This window comes from Suricata suricatta, chromosome 8, assembly GCF_006229205.1.
Source record: "Suricata suricatta isolate VVHF042 chromosome 8, meerkat_22Aug2017_6uvM2_HiC, whole genome shotgun sequence".
Taxonomy (NCBI): domain Eukaryota; kingdom Metazoa; phylum Chordata; class Mammalia; order Carnivora; family Herpestidae; genus Suricata; species Suricata suricatta.
The window spans coordinates 95,420,558-95,436,500 of NC_043707.1; the positions used below are offsets into that span (position 1 = coordinate 95,420,558).

General features: G+C 42.7%; 1 long non-coding RNA gene across 3 annotated transcripts in view; it reads right to left on the reverse strand.

Moving 5' to 3' along the window:
- Nucleotides 1-258: 258 nt before the first annotated feature.
- Nucleotides 259-15,943, reverse strand: part of LOC115299315 — a 70,858-nt gene continuing 55,173 nt past the window's right edge. For 2 of the 3 annotated variants that reach the window (XR_003912124.1, XR_003912122.1), the window contains exons 2-5: nt 9,841-9,935; nt 5,652-5,797; nt 1,453-1,600; nt 259-752 (exon numbers count right to left, since the gene is read on the reverse strand). This is a non-coding gene — a long non-coding RNA (uncharacterized LOC115299315). Of the gene's footprint in view, nt 753-1,452; nt 1,601-5,651; nt 6,551-9,840; nt 9,936-15,943 lie in introns of all 3 variants that reach the window. The other variant, XR_003912123.1, reaches the window with a different exon arrangement.

Below are 15,943 nucleotides of genomic sequence, written 5' to 3' on the forward strand. Positions count from 1 at the left end.
GACCACCAGTCATCCTCTGACATAGGTATGAGTGTTTTGCTTTCAGGATGTATCTTGTTCCCTAAAACTGATTCATTATTGGAAATGTCTCATGCTTCTGACATACTCTCAGGCCCTCAATACACACCAAGAGAATACAATTTAATAACCCAGTTTCTAAACCAGATGATCAATAGGCTTTCTCTGAGGGAAGGTCCAGTTGTATGATCTTAAGCAAATCAATTAGTCTAAGTTATATGACCTTGGGCAAGTCCTTTATCATCATAAGCCCATTCTCTATCAGTTAATGGAAACAAGAATAAAATATCTACCTCATAAGGTTGTGGGCAGCTTAAATGACATGGTGAAAAACATGATAGATTAATTTTGATAATGTATTCTATTCAACTTAATATATCCAAAATATCATTTCAACATATAATCAATTTAAATTGCTAACGAGATATTTTACTTATTATTTTTCATACTAAGACTCTGAAATCCAGTGTGTTGCAAAATCCAGTATTTGCAAAATATCTCAATTCAGACCAGGCACAATTTAAGTGTTCAATAGCCACAGGGGGCTGGGGGCTACTGAAGGAGCTAGTACTGGTTGAGATGAATTTTAAATGCCCTTGGTAGGTGCTCCTCTAATGCCCTGTACTTAAAAGTGAAGAGGCAATTCTCCCCATGGAGTGTCTTCTTACTTGACTTATCTGCAAACAATTCCCTTGAGGAGAGGGAATGACGGTGCCCCTGGGGTCTCACAGCACCTAGCACAGAACAGACACTCAATAAATACTCGTTAAACAAATATTATTCATCTCTCTATCCCCAATACCCAGCCCAGTGCTTGACCTTCAGTAGGCATTTAATAAAGACTTATTAAACTAATAAAGTAATGACCCAGAATTGTAATGGTAAGTGAATTTGTGATTTGTCAGCGGGTGAAAACCAGGCAGTTTATTGCCAAGGAGACAATGGGACCTTTCTAGCCCTCAAAGTAACACCTGCTGTTAAGTTTCCTCCACCACCTCTTCCTCCCCAACGCAGAAACTGAAGCCAGATGGGAAGCCACGGGCCTGCACATTCTGCTAAGATCACACAATGCCCCGCCTGCAGTGATCAGCAGGCATATCAAGTTCCCATGAATAAATGGTTAACTCCCAGCTAAGGCTTAATTTGTCTGTGTCACTATTTCTTTTCTCTCAAGACTGACTCCGCGTAAGTGCAAGGGGAGAGGCTCCACCAAGTTGCGAGACATTGTGCAACAGAAATCTAGGGAACTTTACGGTAATGCCAGTAGTAGTCATAATGCTGGGACTTTTCAGCGCCATGTGCCAGTGTGATAACCTGAAGATGCTTGTGTCCCTTCCATGAGCATTAACTTCCTCATCTGTGAACTGGGAGTGACGGCGTGGCTTCTCCAGCACGCAGCTGCAGCCCCTGGGAGGGCAGAGCTCCTGCACTTACCGGTGCTCAGTGAGTGGTAACTCGCATTGTCTCTGCTGCAGCCTTGCAGGGCTCTCCTGAATGACATCATTTTTGTCTTGACAATCAGACATAAGCTGGATGGTTTTCTTAGAGTTCTGTAGAGCTTTTTTCCCCCTCCTGTGGACAACTAAAACACAAACACTATTTAGAAAGATCTGGGCCGAGTCATCTCTTTGGAGCCTGGTGGCAGGCCAGGAGGCTGGTCACAAAGGCTGCATTCAGCTTTGAACAGCAGCCTGATGGGCAGGGGCCTTGTCCCAAACATTCTTAACTAGGCTTGGTGGGGGGTGGGGGTGGGGACAGGGAGGTGTCACTGGCCTCCTCCAAATATTTGTTTCCGCATCTCCATAGCAACCCCATTGGCCATACAGAAACCTTGAAACTGCACATCGAAACTTGGGAGGTGCTGCAGAGTCACCCATGATTGGGAGAAGGCTTTTGCCTGGACCTCTCCCCCCTCCTCTACTGAAGTTTTCCAGCCTCCTTTCAAAGGGCTTTAAAGAGAAGCCATTATTCTGGCAGCACAGAGCCTGCCGACCGCTCTAATGAAAGTTGTGTGAGCAAAGGTGGCACCAGTTGCCCAGGAAAGGTTCTAAGAGACTTAGACCAAGTTGAGCAGCCTGGTCTTATCTGCAGAGCCTTTGCAGCATGGCTCTGTACACTGGACAGTAACACCAGTGACTACCTGTCTGACCTTGGGTAAATCATCTATAGTCACTGAACCCTTTCCTCAGCAAAAATACTAATAATAAATAAATAAATAAATAAATAAATAAATAAATAAAGCCCAATTCTCAATTCAGTAAATTCTTATTGATGCCTATCCTGAGCTAAATTGCAAAGCTGGAATTGCAAAGCTAAACACATATGGCTGTTGCCCTCAGGGAACTCATAGCGTCTACCAGGTGAAGCTGTGTGAAGTGTAGTTGGATCATACCCATGTCCTGCCTCCCAGTGTGGAGAAATACTATAACGGTTTATTTCTCCCACTTCTTCTTACTGAGCTACTCCCAAGAAAGCCTTGAAAAGTGAACAAGAGTCCATGTACTTTGATAATGTTCTTTTCACATCCAAGACAAATTTACCAACTTGGACGGCACTGGGGCAGAACTGATTTTTTCACTGATTTTATAAACCACGTCTTCATTATAACATCCTTTCATGATCCTCATCTCATTGGATTTTCTTTCTGCTGAATCTAGAAGGACAAAGCATCATTTTCCAATGTATTCTTTCAAAAAATATTTTTGAGTAGCTCCAAGGTGTCCATATTGTTCTAGACACTGAGGCTAAAGCAGTGAACAAAACAAATGTCTGTTGAAGAACTTAAGTTCTAGAGGAAGGAAGCAGGCTATTAGCCAGCACATAAATACCTACTATCTCTGGTAGTGATAAGCACTATGGAGAAAAACTAAGCAGAGTGAAGTAAATACTAGTGTGGGATACTATTTTCTATAGCCATCTGGAAAGTCTTTTCCATGGAGACCTGAGAGGAGAGAGGAGCTAGCCATGTGAACACCATGGTGGAAGAGTACCCAGGTAGGAGGAGGAGGGAACCTTGAGACACTGAGGCAGAAACAGTGTCTCTGCTCGCCTGTGAACAGCCAGCACACCAGCATGGCTAGAGCAAGGAGAAAGATGAGGAGATCTGCAGGGGATGAAACCAGAGAAGATGTGAAGGCTCCAGTTCATGAGGGCCTGGTGCGGGGGAATGAATTTGGATTTTACTCTGAGTGAGACTGGAGCCATTGAAGGGCTTTGGGCCAAGGAGGCTGACATAATGTGACTTGGCGTCCTTCATGCCCACATGACCGTCGGCCTGAAGAGCAGCAAGGATGGACAGGAGGACCAGTTATGAGGCTAATGAAACAATGCACGAAAGAATGGTGGCTCAGAGAGTGGTAATCATGAGGTGAAGAAGTGACAAATTCTGGAACTATTTCTCAAGGACAGACAACAGGATTTGCTGATGGTTGGAGGTGAGGTGTGGGCAAGAAGAGTCGGTGATGACTCCACAGCTTTTGGACTGAGTAACCAGCAGTGTGAAGTTGCCATTTCCAGAGACGGAAAATCCTGGGATAGAAACAGGTTGGGGGTAGGGTGATAAGGAACAGTTTGTTTTAGATAGAGTAATTTTGAGACACAATGGGAGAGGCAGAGTAGGTGGAGAGCAGCAATCTGGAGATACTCAATTGCCATTCATCAGAACACATGCTATTTATGGGAACCATAGGCCTGGATTGAAATTACCAAGAGAGTGACTGGGGATACAGAAGAACACCAACCCATGGAGCATTCCAATGCCAGAACTGATAAAGAAGAAGACCCAGCAAGAAAGCTGTGCAGGAGGGACCCCTTAAGAGAGGAAGAAAGTCCAGAGATTCCAGTACTGGCAGTTGAGTGAAGGGAGTGCCTCAAGAAAGAGTGAAGATCGGTGGTAGGTTAGGGTAGAGACTAGGGATCTGCCTTGGGTTTTGGCAGAATTTCCTATCTGTGGAGATGGCAAAGTGTGGCCTTGACAAGATCTGTTTCAGTGATGTGGCGAGGGCAAGAGCATAACTGGGTGGGTCTGAGAGACAACAGGAGGAGAACAAGTAAGGACTACAAGTAGGTTCAACACTTTGGAGGGTTTTTCTGGAAAGAACAGAGAACTGAGGGGAAAATGGGATCAAATGGAGAGTTTCTTTTTAAAGATGGCTAACTTCACGGCATGTTTGTGTGCTGATGAGCATGGCCTACGAGAGGGATACATTGATGGGGTGGGCGAGCAAAGGAACGGTCTGGTCTGAGAGCAATGTCCTTGAGTAAATGAGAGGCTTGGAACAAATTTCAACCCTTAGTGTATCTTCTACTGTCATGACATGGCCCCTCAATTGATAAAATTATATGTTTGGGGATAATTTTAGGCCAGTTTCAAATGCAAACATTTCTCTCAATTATATAGAATACATTTAACAGGAGGTGGAAAAAATATTTCCCAGTGGGTCTTGGAGAACCTGTCTTGGTGAACATGAGTGCGACAGTCCTCCTACTGCCGCTTCCCCTAGCATGTGCATGCAGCTCTGGTTGCAGGTCACTGACATGGCAGGCTCCCGTCCTTGTCTTTGTACATGGGACCTCGCCACAGGTAGGGACTGCACTCTACTCCTCTGCAGCCCCGTGACTAGCAAATGTCTGGTACATGTGGATTCACAAACCACTTGGGACAAGAAGAAAAAGAAAGGGTAAAATGAAAGGAGGTTAGAAGTAAATCTCTCTGGAGTGCCTGGGTGACGCAGTCAGTTGAGCGTCCAGCTTCGACTCAGATCATGATCTCATGGTTTGTGGGTTCAAGCCCTGTGTCAGGCTCTGTGCTGACAGCTAGCTCAGAGCCTAGAGCCTATTTCGGATTCTGTGTCTCCCTCTCTCTCTGACCCTCCACTGCTTGTGCTGTCTCTGTCTCTCAAAAAAAAAAAAAAAAGTGAATCTCTCTGCCCTACAAAACCTTTCCCTTTTCAAATGAGGCAAAAACTTAACATTATTTTGTAAATATACCTTCCTGACAGTATGGTCAGTAAATAGTTTCTTTTCTTTTTAATGTGTGAAAGACATAGAGGAAAGGAGGAAAGAAGTAAGATTTATTGAGTGCCCACACTGTGCTAGGCACTCTGCTGGGAACAGTTGATGAATTATCCCTTTTACAGATAACCAACATGGTTGGAAAAGAGCTTTATTTTGCACACCGTCATCAGCACTACAATTGATTTAGAGTCATGCAGTGTAACAGGATTCCTTAGATAGTGATGAGCTTCCCATCAATGGAGGTATGTAAGCACTGTCTGGATGATGTCTGTGAGAAGTCCCAGCATCTAATGGTCACTGGACTTTATCAATTATGGTTCAACCTAATCCTGGGAATTAATGGGTCTAAGTCATATCATTCTTTTTTTTAATGTTTATTTATTTTTGAGAGCAAGAGAGAACATGAGCAGGGGAGGGGCAGAGAGAGAGGGTGACACAGAACCTGAAGCAGGTTCCAGGCTCTGAGCTGTCAGCACAGAGCCCAATGCAGGGCTCAAACCCACAAACCATGAGATCATGACCCGAGCCAGAGTTGGACGCTTAACCAACTGAGCCACCCAGGTGCCCCTAAGTATATCATTCTATAACTGTACAACAGGTACCTCAAGGTTTCTCACCATCAGAATAGAAACATGTAGAATGTCTTGTTTCAGCAGGCAAGACCGCATAGTAGTTAAACATGCAGAGTCTAAAGTCAGACCATCAAGGACAAAATCTTGGCTCCACTGCTTACAGACCATGCTGTGTGCCTCAGTTTCTTCACCTGCAAAATAAGAATAATAAGAGCATATACCTCACCCTAGAATCCATCTCAAGTGCTTGGAGCAGCATCTAGCACATAGTAAGTACTCAATACATGTTAGCTATTATTTATTTATTCAGTTCGACCATCTTTTATAGACTGTGCTGACTGTGTCCTGGAACTGTGGGTATCTGTTATGACCCATGCTTATACATTAAACCAAGTCTAGTTAGAAAGATTGGCCTCAGCAGACAGAAGCCGTTGGGGATTGAGGTGTTTTTGTGGGGGTACCGGTGGCCTCAGCCAAGCCAGCCCCGCTCCTGCTGCACGAGTGTATCCATCTGCCCTGGTTGGGCAACGTGCAGAAATGTTTATGGCGACCTCATCTGTTTTCCTTTCTGTTACTGCTGCCTTCCAAAGGCCAGGAACCGCTGAAATTAAACCAAGGCAGGGACCAGGGGAGCAGCCGGGGCCTGGGCCAGGGCCAGGAGTAATGAAGTGGAAAATGTTCACACCACAGGCAGCATTACAATGCACCTGTACAAATAGAATGAGACCTGCCCACCCCCTTCCTCCCCAGGGGCCCAGTGAGCTCCAAGACTTCTCTTTATGGCTTCACTTTCTCCCTTGTCCAATCAATGCTGAGGTCCACGGTGAAGATAAGAAACAAAGACATCCAGAGTGTAGTGATGAGAGGAGGAACAGAATGAGAAGGATGCTCTCAGCCCCAACAGTTCCAGAAAGTTCTGGTGAGTTCTCTGATAGCCTGATTACCTAAAACAGGGGAGAAATAAACTGTTTATTAGTGTCAACTGTGAGCTAGGATTTGGGCAGACACGTTCATATGCCTTTGCTAATGTGACCCATCCAATATTATTTCATCCCATTTTACAGACATGGAAACTCAAATCCAAGGAAACAAAGCTAGCAAGGGACAGAATAGAGATTCTAAGAAGGTATCACCATTTCCGTTTTGCAATAAAGTGACTCAGAACCAGAATGTTGAGGGCCTTTCTCAAGGCCATCCAGCTGCTAAGCAGAAATCCAGAAGTGCTGCATGGTCCATGGGGTGGTCAGTGCTGCACCCTTGAACAGGCAGGGCAGTAAAGATGAAGGACCTGGCCTCCCCCGGGCAGAGGAGCAGGGCCATAATCTCCAGCATGGAGCAAGGCAGAGAATTAAAGGCAGACTCATCTGAAACCAGCATTGCATAGTTTTTGAAGCAATGTGATACAGGGTGAGACTCCAACCTCCTTGAGGCTCAGTTTCTTCATCTCTGAAATGGGTATCTGTGAGCATTAAGTGAGATGGTATCTCTAGAAGCCCAAAGAGTTGTGGCTTTTCACCTCCCTCAAGCTCCATCTGCAGTCACTCCCAACTGCTGGGGCAACCAGGTGCTTCCATAGCAACATGAAGGAAAAATACCAGCCAAAAGTAAAGGTCTTGGCCCTAACATATACTCCAGGGGCTTGCCTTTCACCACAATTTTCTCTTCCATAAGTTATTGGGATCCTTAGAAAAGCTAACAGACAAAAATGCATCCCACAAAGTGTCTGGACACAGTCACTCAAAAAATGTTAGTTCCCTTGGCGGAATAAGAGCTCTTTGCAGACCAACACACTTGCTGCTTTTCACCTTCAAATATATAACATCATGTCCTCATAGTAAATGCTGAGTAAATGTCTGCCCGTTGAGTCTGGTAAGCACTTGAACATCCGTCATTGCGTCCCCTTATCTCAGTTGACTTCCAGCACCAACTTTGTTGCTGTCCGAATGCCAGGTACTGGATTCCAGGATCCAGAAACCCAGGTGACACAATTCCCTGAGGAGGTACTCCGTTGTTTCAAGGAGTTCAACTACACTTAATTCAACATTGGGAATGAACTAGTTTTGCTGCGCTTTGGCGCTGTTGATATTTGTGTGGTTGCTATAGGCTTATCTGATTATTATTGTTGCTTTATTCAAGGAAGACTTCTTTGTAATGTATAAAAAAGTCAGGACTGTCATGTGTTTGTAAAAGCCTCTGCACTTACTGTACTTTCTCCTATTCAATAAACTTGCCCTGGTCTCTCACAAGGTCCAAGGCAGAACAAGCTCGCTGCTTGTGGAGAAGCAGACACTGGAATAAATACCTTCCATACATCGTGACTCCTGAAACAATAGGAATATGTCCAGGTGGGAGAGAAAATTCAGTGCAGGAGTGGGCAGTCAGCAACCTCTTCCACCAACATTGTACTAACGGTGGTGATCTGAGTTAGGTTTGACTTCCACCATGGGATAGTCCCTCAGTATGGACTGGCTAGATCTTCTGAGCAGTTGAGTGGCCTGCATCTTCAAAGGGAGAAAGACCCAGCCACACATGGTCTGTTTTCCCTTCATTTAGAACATACTGTTACCCCTATAATGGGTACTAATAAGATGCTATCTAGTGTTGCCATTTAATAGTTTTCACATGAAGATTGTCATAAAAGGAGCTCCAAAATGTCTGTCAATCCATCTGAACTGAATGATGAAATCCAGTCCTACAACCATGAGACTGTAAGCTTATGAGGACTAGAAGCAAGTCTTAATAATTTTAATCTATGTATCTGCCTTCTAATTCCTATATCCCTAGGGTAGCTGACTCCTATTTGTCCATCAAACTAGGATGACCAGCATCTCCCCAGGAAACCTTCCCTGATTCCCAAGGCTGGTCATGCCTCCGCACTCCCATTGCTCCCCAAGTCTCAACCACCACAGCATCCACTTGTTCATTTGCTTGTTTCCTCAGGAAAAGGGTGAGACCCAGTCGTCTATATGTTTCTCTAGGCCCAGAACATAGGAGGTCTTCGGTAGACACATGTTGAATGTATGAACAAATGAGTGCAGTTTCCTCTAATAGGGCTGAATTCCCCCAAATGGATGTTAAGTTCCCTGTGGAGAGCTGGAGTAAGCCAGGGCTCTAGAAGAGTGTTAACATCAGAAGAGCAGGATGGTGCCGAAGGGTGAAGGAAAGAGATTCCTTCTATTTTTTTTTTTGGCAGATTTTCCTCATCTTTGAGATTCTTCCTGAAACCTGGAAGTAATTCTTTTATTTATTTATTTTTGAGAAAGAGCGTGCAAGCAGGGGAGGTGTTGAGAGAGGAGGGGGACAGAGGATCTGAAGCAGGCTCTGAGCTGTCAGCACGGAGCCCCACATGGGGCTTGAACCCACAAACCATGAGATCATGACTTGAGCGAAGCTGGACGCTCAACTGACTGAGCCACCCAGGTGCCCATGGAAGTAATTCTTGAAGCAAAGCTCAGTGTGTGATTTCAGGAAGGCTCAGGCAGGCCAGGTGTTTCCTGTGAGGGGCTGGCCCAATCCACTCTTCCTGGCCAGGCAGAGGTGCCATGGCTGGGAGAATGTGCTGGGCTTGAGTCACTGTGTAGGACAGGAAGCAATTCCAGAAGGGCAGTTGTGAACCCTCAGACACAAATGCCAGTTTGCCATGCTTCCAACATCATTATAAAGATTGATAGTTCTGAATTATAAACATTTTTTACATTATTCTATGAAACCAAAAGATAAAAATGAAAAGATTTCCTTTTCCTTGTGGGGAACCCACTTAATTCAGCTAATATCCGATATGTTCTGCATAAGAAAAAACAGACCTCAGAAACAGCACAGAAAAATCACAGAGTGCTCACCTGATATACAGAAGAGCCCCCTATATGCAGCTGGCACTGTGACAAACTTTTGGATAGCAAGCAACCCCACAGTTCTGAAACATTTTACAAATAAGAATGTGATCATTCAAGAAACACCAGGCACACAACAGGGGCCAGGGGTATCTAACATGTGCCAGGGTTGTACAATCCAATATCGAGCAAACAGATAAACAAGTATCTACCAGTCCTTGGTAAATGTGCAGAATTTTAAGTCATTCTTACCTTCAAGGCTTCAACATGCCACGGGGATGGAATTTGACTTTTCTTTGTTCACATCCAAACTAGATGCACTGAATATTTTTCTGCCTTCCTTGAAATCGACATGTTAGACCCAAAAGTAACATCAGAAATCAGGGACAATACAAGGGTTTTACCTGGCAGCGACTGTGTGGAACGGTGCTGAGAAGGATTCTGAGTTGGACTGAGCCAGAAGGTGTGCAGTGATCGATTAGGGATGCATGTCCTGGGTCTACGAACAGAGAATAACAACACACCGTATGTTCACCATCCCTGATTCTGTTTGAACGTTCCAATCTATTGATGATGCAGCTGAGGTCCAGAGAGACAAACTGACTTTGTCTAAGGTTACAGTGAACTTTTTTTTCAAAGGGCTTGGAATTATGTAGCTATAATTACTAGGCCATTTGTATGAGCTAGAGAAGCTCATGCCAATATGAACTCATAATCTGTATAGCTTAGAGAAGATGCCTAGCCTTGGCACAAAGGGTCTTGGGCAATAGAGATTCCTGCACCATCCAGCATCTAAGAAAATATATCCCTGTTGAATGGAACAGCCTTTTTCCCACTGGAGAGCCTTTTCCAACTATATTTGAAGTTTAATGAACAGAAACTACTGATACCATAATGCGGCCATTGAGACCCACCACACCCCAAGTCTCTGAAACTCTTTCAAGAGTTGGGGATGTTGATGATCACCAGAGAGGGGATGGGATATGAACCCATATCCCCTCTGGTCCATGTCCTCACAGACCACTGCACAGCTATGTGGGTGGTGGCTCTGATACCCTCTTCTAGGAAAAATATTTCCTTAATTTATTCAGGCTTTCTCTGAGATCACCCTCTCGTGCCCTGGCTGGATGAGGCACTATCTCCATGCTCCCTTCATCCCCTGTGAATCCCTCAATTGTGGTATCCATGACACCTTCTTATGATCACCCACTAGAGACAGGTTCACACAGATTAGAAGAATATCTTAATCAAGATTATGGCTCTCGTAGGAGAGTACAGTGTCTGACCCAGAGTAAGTGCTTCATAAGTATTTGTTGTAAGAATGAATGACTGAATGGATGAATATTCTTCAGTTTTTACCCTTCTCAGAACTGTTTTAATCCAGTTGCTCCCAAGACAAGTTTTCCTTACATTCTGTGAAATCCTGGCAATCCGTGATAAAGCTGTTACCCTGAAAAAGTTGTTAATAAAAAGTAAAAAATAAAAATAGTTCTTGGGATTTTTTTTCTAAAATGTCATTTGACGTATATGCATAAGAAATGTGTGTATCTGTGTGTGTGTGTGTGTGTGTGTGTGTGTGTGTGTGTGTGTCTATGTACTCTTTATCATTATAGCATCATGCTCTGGTCAGAAGAAATGAAGAAATGGCACACCCTACATTGGAATGCCTGGTGGTCTTGCGAAAACTCCAGACTCACAAACTTGGGACATTCCATAACTGTGTGATGCATCCATGGCTCTACCAACTCATGTCTATCACCTTTTTGGATTGTTGGTCTATGTTACGTATACTTCTTATAAGATCACCATATACACGAAACATATGAACCAAAATGTGACAATTTCTTACAACAATTAAATATTTTCATTAAAACAATAAAAATACTTTATTCCTGTCGATTAAAATGGACATTCTAGTTGTTAGTTCCTTTCATATCCCATCAATATACTATTTTTTTAAGTTTCTTAGATACATAAATCTGATTATTGAATTGTTCCTTCTCTGACTTGCTGTTTTCCTTGGGGAAATAGGCAGAGATTTGGAAATGGAGGGAAGAGTGGATGGGGAATTGGAGGTAATAAAATGAGATCCCACAAAAGTTAAAGTTTAAAAAGACACGAAGTTCTTGTAAGCCCACTATTAACCACAAGAGCAAGGGAGCTGTAAAACATGTGGATAAGCAGAAATGAGCTTGTAAAAGGATAGAAACTCTTGGTTTAAATTTTAAACTAAAAACCAGTGGTTTGTCTACATCAAGGACTGGCACACATTCTTGAGTTAAATTTTTTGAGTTAAATTTTAAAATATAAAACCAGCGATCTTTTTAATCGTTGGCAGACCAACGATTACAAAGAGTTTAAAATACTAAGGATGCAACAGATAAACATAAAGAGAAAGCATAGTAAAATAAATTAGGCAAAGAAATTTCAAACGGGGGACAGATAACAAAAATCATTTTATACTGATAAAATTTACAAGGACATAATAGTGACAAGTGCATTAAAATTTTAAAATGGCAATGTTGAAAAGTAGCAAAAAAATAAGTTGAAGGTTTCAGATGTTCACCAAAGCTCTAATTCTGGTGATCATTTTGCAATACATACAAATATAGAATCATTATCTTGTAGCCTTGAAACTAATATAGTGCTATATCTCAATTATACCTCAACGAAAAAAAAATAGATCTTCAGTGCTCTCAACACACACACACACACACACACACAAAGGAAGCTGATGGGTATGTTAATTAGCTTAATTGTGGTAACCAATTCACATTGTATACTTATATCAAAACTTCAGGTCGCTGTATACCTTAATTATGTATAATTTTCACTTGTCCATTATACCTTAGCAAAGCTAGATATATAAATAATTTTTTAAATCTGACAGATACTACCAAAAATAGGTAGCATTAGCACAATCTCCCACATTAATGTTTTTATAAAAATTCTAAATGAAATAATAATAAACTGAATTCAAAAGTATACTATGAAGAATAATTCACCATGACTATGTAGGGTTTACCTCAAGAAGGCAATGATTCTAAAATTCCTCTTGATTAATAAAGAGCGGAGAAATACAAAGAGGATTTGGACAATAATTATAGTGAATAACTAGCCTTGACAAATTTGAAAGCATACCACAAGTCTATAATTAATAAAATAGACAAAAAGACATGGACAGAAAATGGAATACAATGAACATAAGAACTAAGCCCTATTTTACATTCAAATCATAGGTATACTAACGATGACATCACATATCAATGGAAAGGGAAAAGAGAAGAGAGGATGTGGTCAGGAAGAGAGGAAAACTCAACTGTCTTTAACTATCTCAGGCTAATCAGACTTCGAAGGCTGAATTAGACCAAAAGGGCACCAAGGAAGGGAGATTTCTGTTCGATAAATAAAAAAGCATCATAGCTGTCAGCCTCACCCAAAGAGGGATGCAGTCCCCAGAAAGTACACGCAGGATCTGCTACTCAGTTTATGGAAACTAGCACAAGATGATAACGTGGGGCTCCTTGTTCAAAGGTATTAGGACTTCTAAGATGGAGGCAGCAGAGCATGAACCCAAACACGGTTGGGGACCACATGGCTGCATCCGCCCTGGGGGTAAGTTTTCCATCACAGGGAAGAAGGCACTGGAGGAAGCCTTGGTGTGGGCACTGTCAAATGGTTTCAGGTACAAGCCTGATAAAGAGACGATATGCACCATTTAAGTTAAGCAATGATAACCATTCCCCCTATTCTTACCTTTTCATTAAAGTTAAGAAGTAGGACATTGACACACCCTCAGGCTGCTACTTCAGACTTACCTCTTTCCCCATTGTCTGGCGCCATGTCAGTTTTAAAATGTTCATTATATATTGCTGAAATACGAAACATTATTTTGTATTTTGTGACTTTTCTGTTTGCACAGCATTCCCACCCACATTACTTCTTTTGATCATAATAGAAAAGCATTATTTTGTCCATTTGCCTGAAGGGAGAGTCAAACCCAGCGAAGTTCTGATGTGCCCTCGTCACACAGCTGATGAACTACCACCCAGGCTCTTCCAATGCTAAGGCATTCCATTATTTATTTATCTGTTGTTCCATCAGTCCTAACACCTGCTCTGTACAAGGCCCTGGGGACCCCACAGCTCCTGGCCTTGGGAGCTCATGGTTTAGTGAGGAAGACTGCCAGGAAAACAAGTTCTACCATAGCATGAGGTGAGTAAAATAATGGAAGTGAGTACACACAACAGAATGCTGAACTCTGTCTAAAGGGCCCAAGGGCAGCTTCACAGAGAAAGCAGCCATTGAGCATGTTTTGAAGGGCGAAACTGTGGGTTCCCCATTGTACGCTTGAATTAAACAGACACGAAGAAAAGCACAAGCTTCACTGCATTCTCGAGGGAATTTTGCTGGCTAAAAAGCTTCTCACCCAATTGATTTACACCAATGGGAACCTGTACCACATGGAGCCTTTTGTAGCCAGTTTCCCTTGCAAGTGGTCCTGGGTCTAGGGAGGGTTCCTGGGATGGAATGGCCAGAGCCCAATGATAGTCCCCACCAGAAAAGCGCTTTCCAAGCACTGACAAATGGAATACATCTCCTTTGGAGTTCACAGTCACCTGTCCAGGTCAGTGGGGCAGAATTCTATTCATGGTTCATAAACGGCAATCACATGGAACATGTCTAGAACTTATTCTGAGCCATCCACTACTAGGTATCAGAACCCATGTGGCTTACTTACTACTTCAAGGCTATATCCACTTGCCCCATAAAGAAGGTAAGAGCTCTGCTTAATCTCCAAAGAAAGAGGCCTCTCCATTTTTAGGTAACTCTCTCCATCTTTGTAGTTCAATTTATCTCTAGGGCAAATATGACTAAATGACTGACAGTGTCTGCTGCCTGCCTGTCAATCCTAGTAACTGACCTGAGATATCACCTAGGAAACTCTAGCACCACAACAGATTTCTATCAAATACTTGACCAACAAGGGAGTGTATTGCTATAATGAGTTTACATCAGAGAGAGCAGGGCTATGATAAGAACAAAAGAGCCACAATGGCCTGTGTTGTATTTGTCAAGAGCAGCGTGAATGTGATGATGAATGATTGTATTCTAGCTTTGCCTCCACCAATCACTGCCTGTCGGTGGGTGCCTTGGGTGACTCTTGACCTTAGTTTTCTTTTATGGAAAATGGATATAAGTTTACCTACCTAATAAGGTCGCCTGCAGAATTGCAAGTGTACATCCAAGTCAAAGAAATTCAACTTCAATCTTTCCTAGGCATCTACTCTGGGCACACTGTTGAGCGCATGTCATGAGAAGACACAATGCCTTGTCCATCCTAGCTGTCCCCTTACAGTCCCTGGCAGAGCACACAGCACATAGTATGACTGGTGTTTTGTCAAACTGAGATAAACTGATTCTAATGGCCAAGGGAATTTCAAATTTCCCACACAAATGAAATAGAACCAATCGTTGGGCAAATGGTCTGTACCATTGTTTCTCAAAAGGTAGATGGCAAAGGACCAGATTTTTAATCTCAATCTGTGGCCAACGAACACTTTTCTAAAATACAAAATCACATGACTGGATGTGATGAAAATGTCAAATTGCTGTAAAATCTCTCAGCATCCACTCTCAATTTCTGAACTTCTCTCAGCAAGGACCCATAACAGTTGGCAGGCTGACACCAGTATACAGATCACGCTCTGAGAGACACTAGTTTATATCATTCCAAAACCGTCATTATCTGGAAATCCTAGAATGACTGAGAAAATTGGCAAGTTTTGTTAAGCATTTAATAATGCTGATGAGAGTATCATTTTCCAAGTGTTTCCTAAATTGAAGGCACTGTCAATTACTAGGAACTAGCCTAATCTTATCTTTTCATTGAGGAGACTAGTGTTTAGTGAGGGAAACTGATGACTGCACATCTCAGTTCTTTTTGTCCATAGCTTGAATGGAGCAAGAGAAGGTATCATTGGCAGTAGAAAACATAGGAGCTCTGTAATTACAAAGCTCTTAGCATAATCCCTCCACTACTTACCATCTACATGAAATAGAGCAAGTTGCCCCACCTCTCAGAGCCTCAGTTTCTTGATCTGGATATAAGAGGCCCTCCATAGTGTGTGGTCATTTTTTCAGATGTACAATGGCTTGTAATGATTGGTGTTAGTATTATGGAAAGAGGCAACTAAGTGGTTTGTCACAGGCTCAAATGAGGGGTATCGGAAAGAGAAAAATTCTGATGAGATTGTCAGTGTAGTAAAATGCCTCAAGGCTGCATGATTAAGAGCATCTGAAGGATGTGAAATATCTTGGCTTGAAGGAGAAATGATTCAGAGGACAAGAGAGTCGCCTTCATTTCAGAAGAGCTATTACATGGAAATGAGCATAGGCCTGTTTTGGGTGGTCCTAAAGCCTGGAACCACAGCCAATAAAAAACAAACAAACAAACAAACTAGAAAAAAGGTAGATTTCTGCTCAAAGGAAGAAGTCACTGGCAGC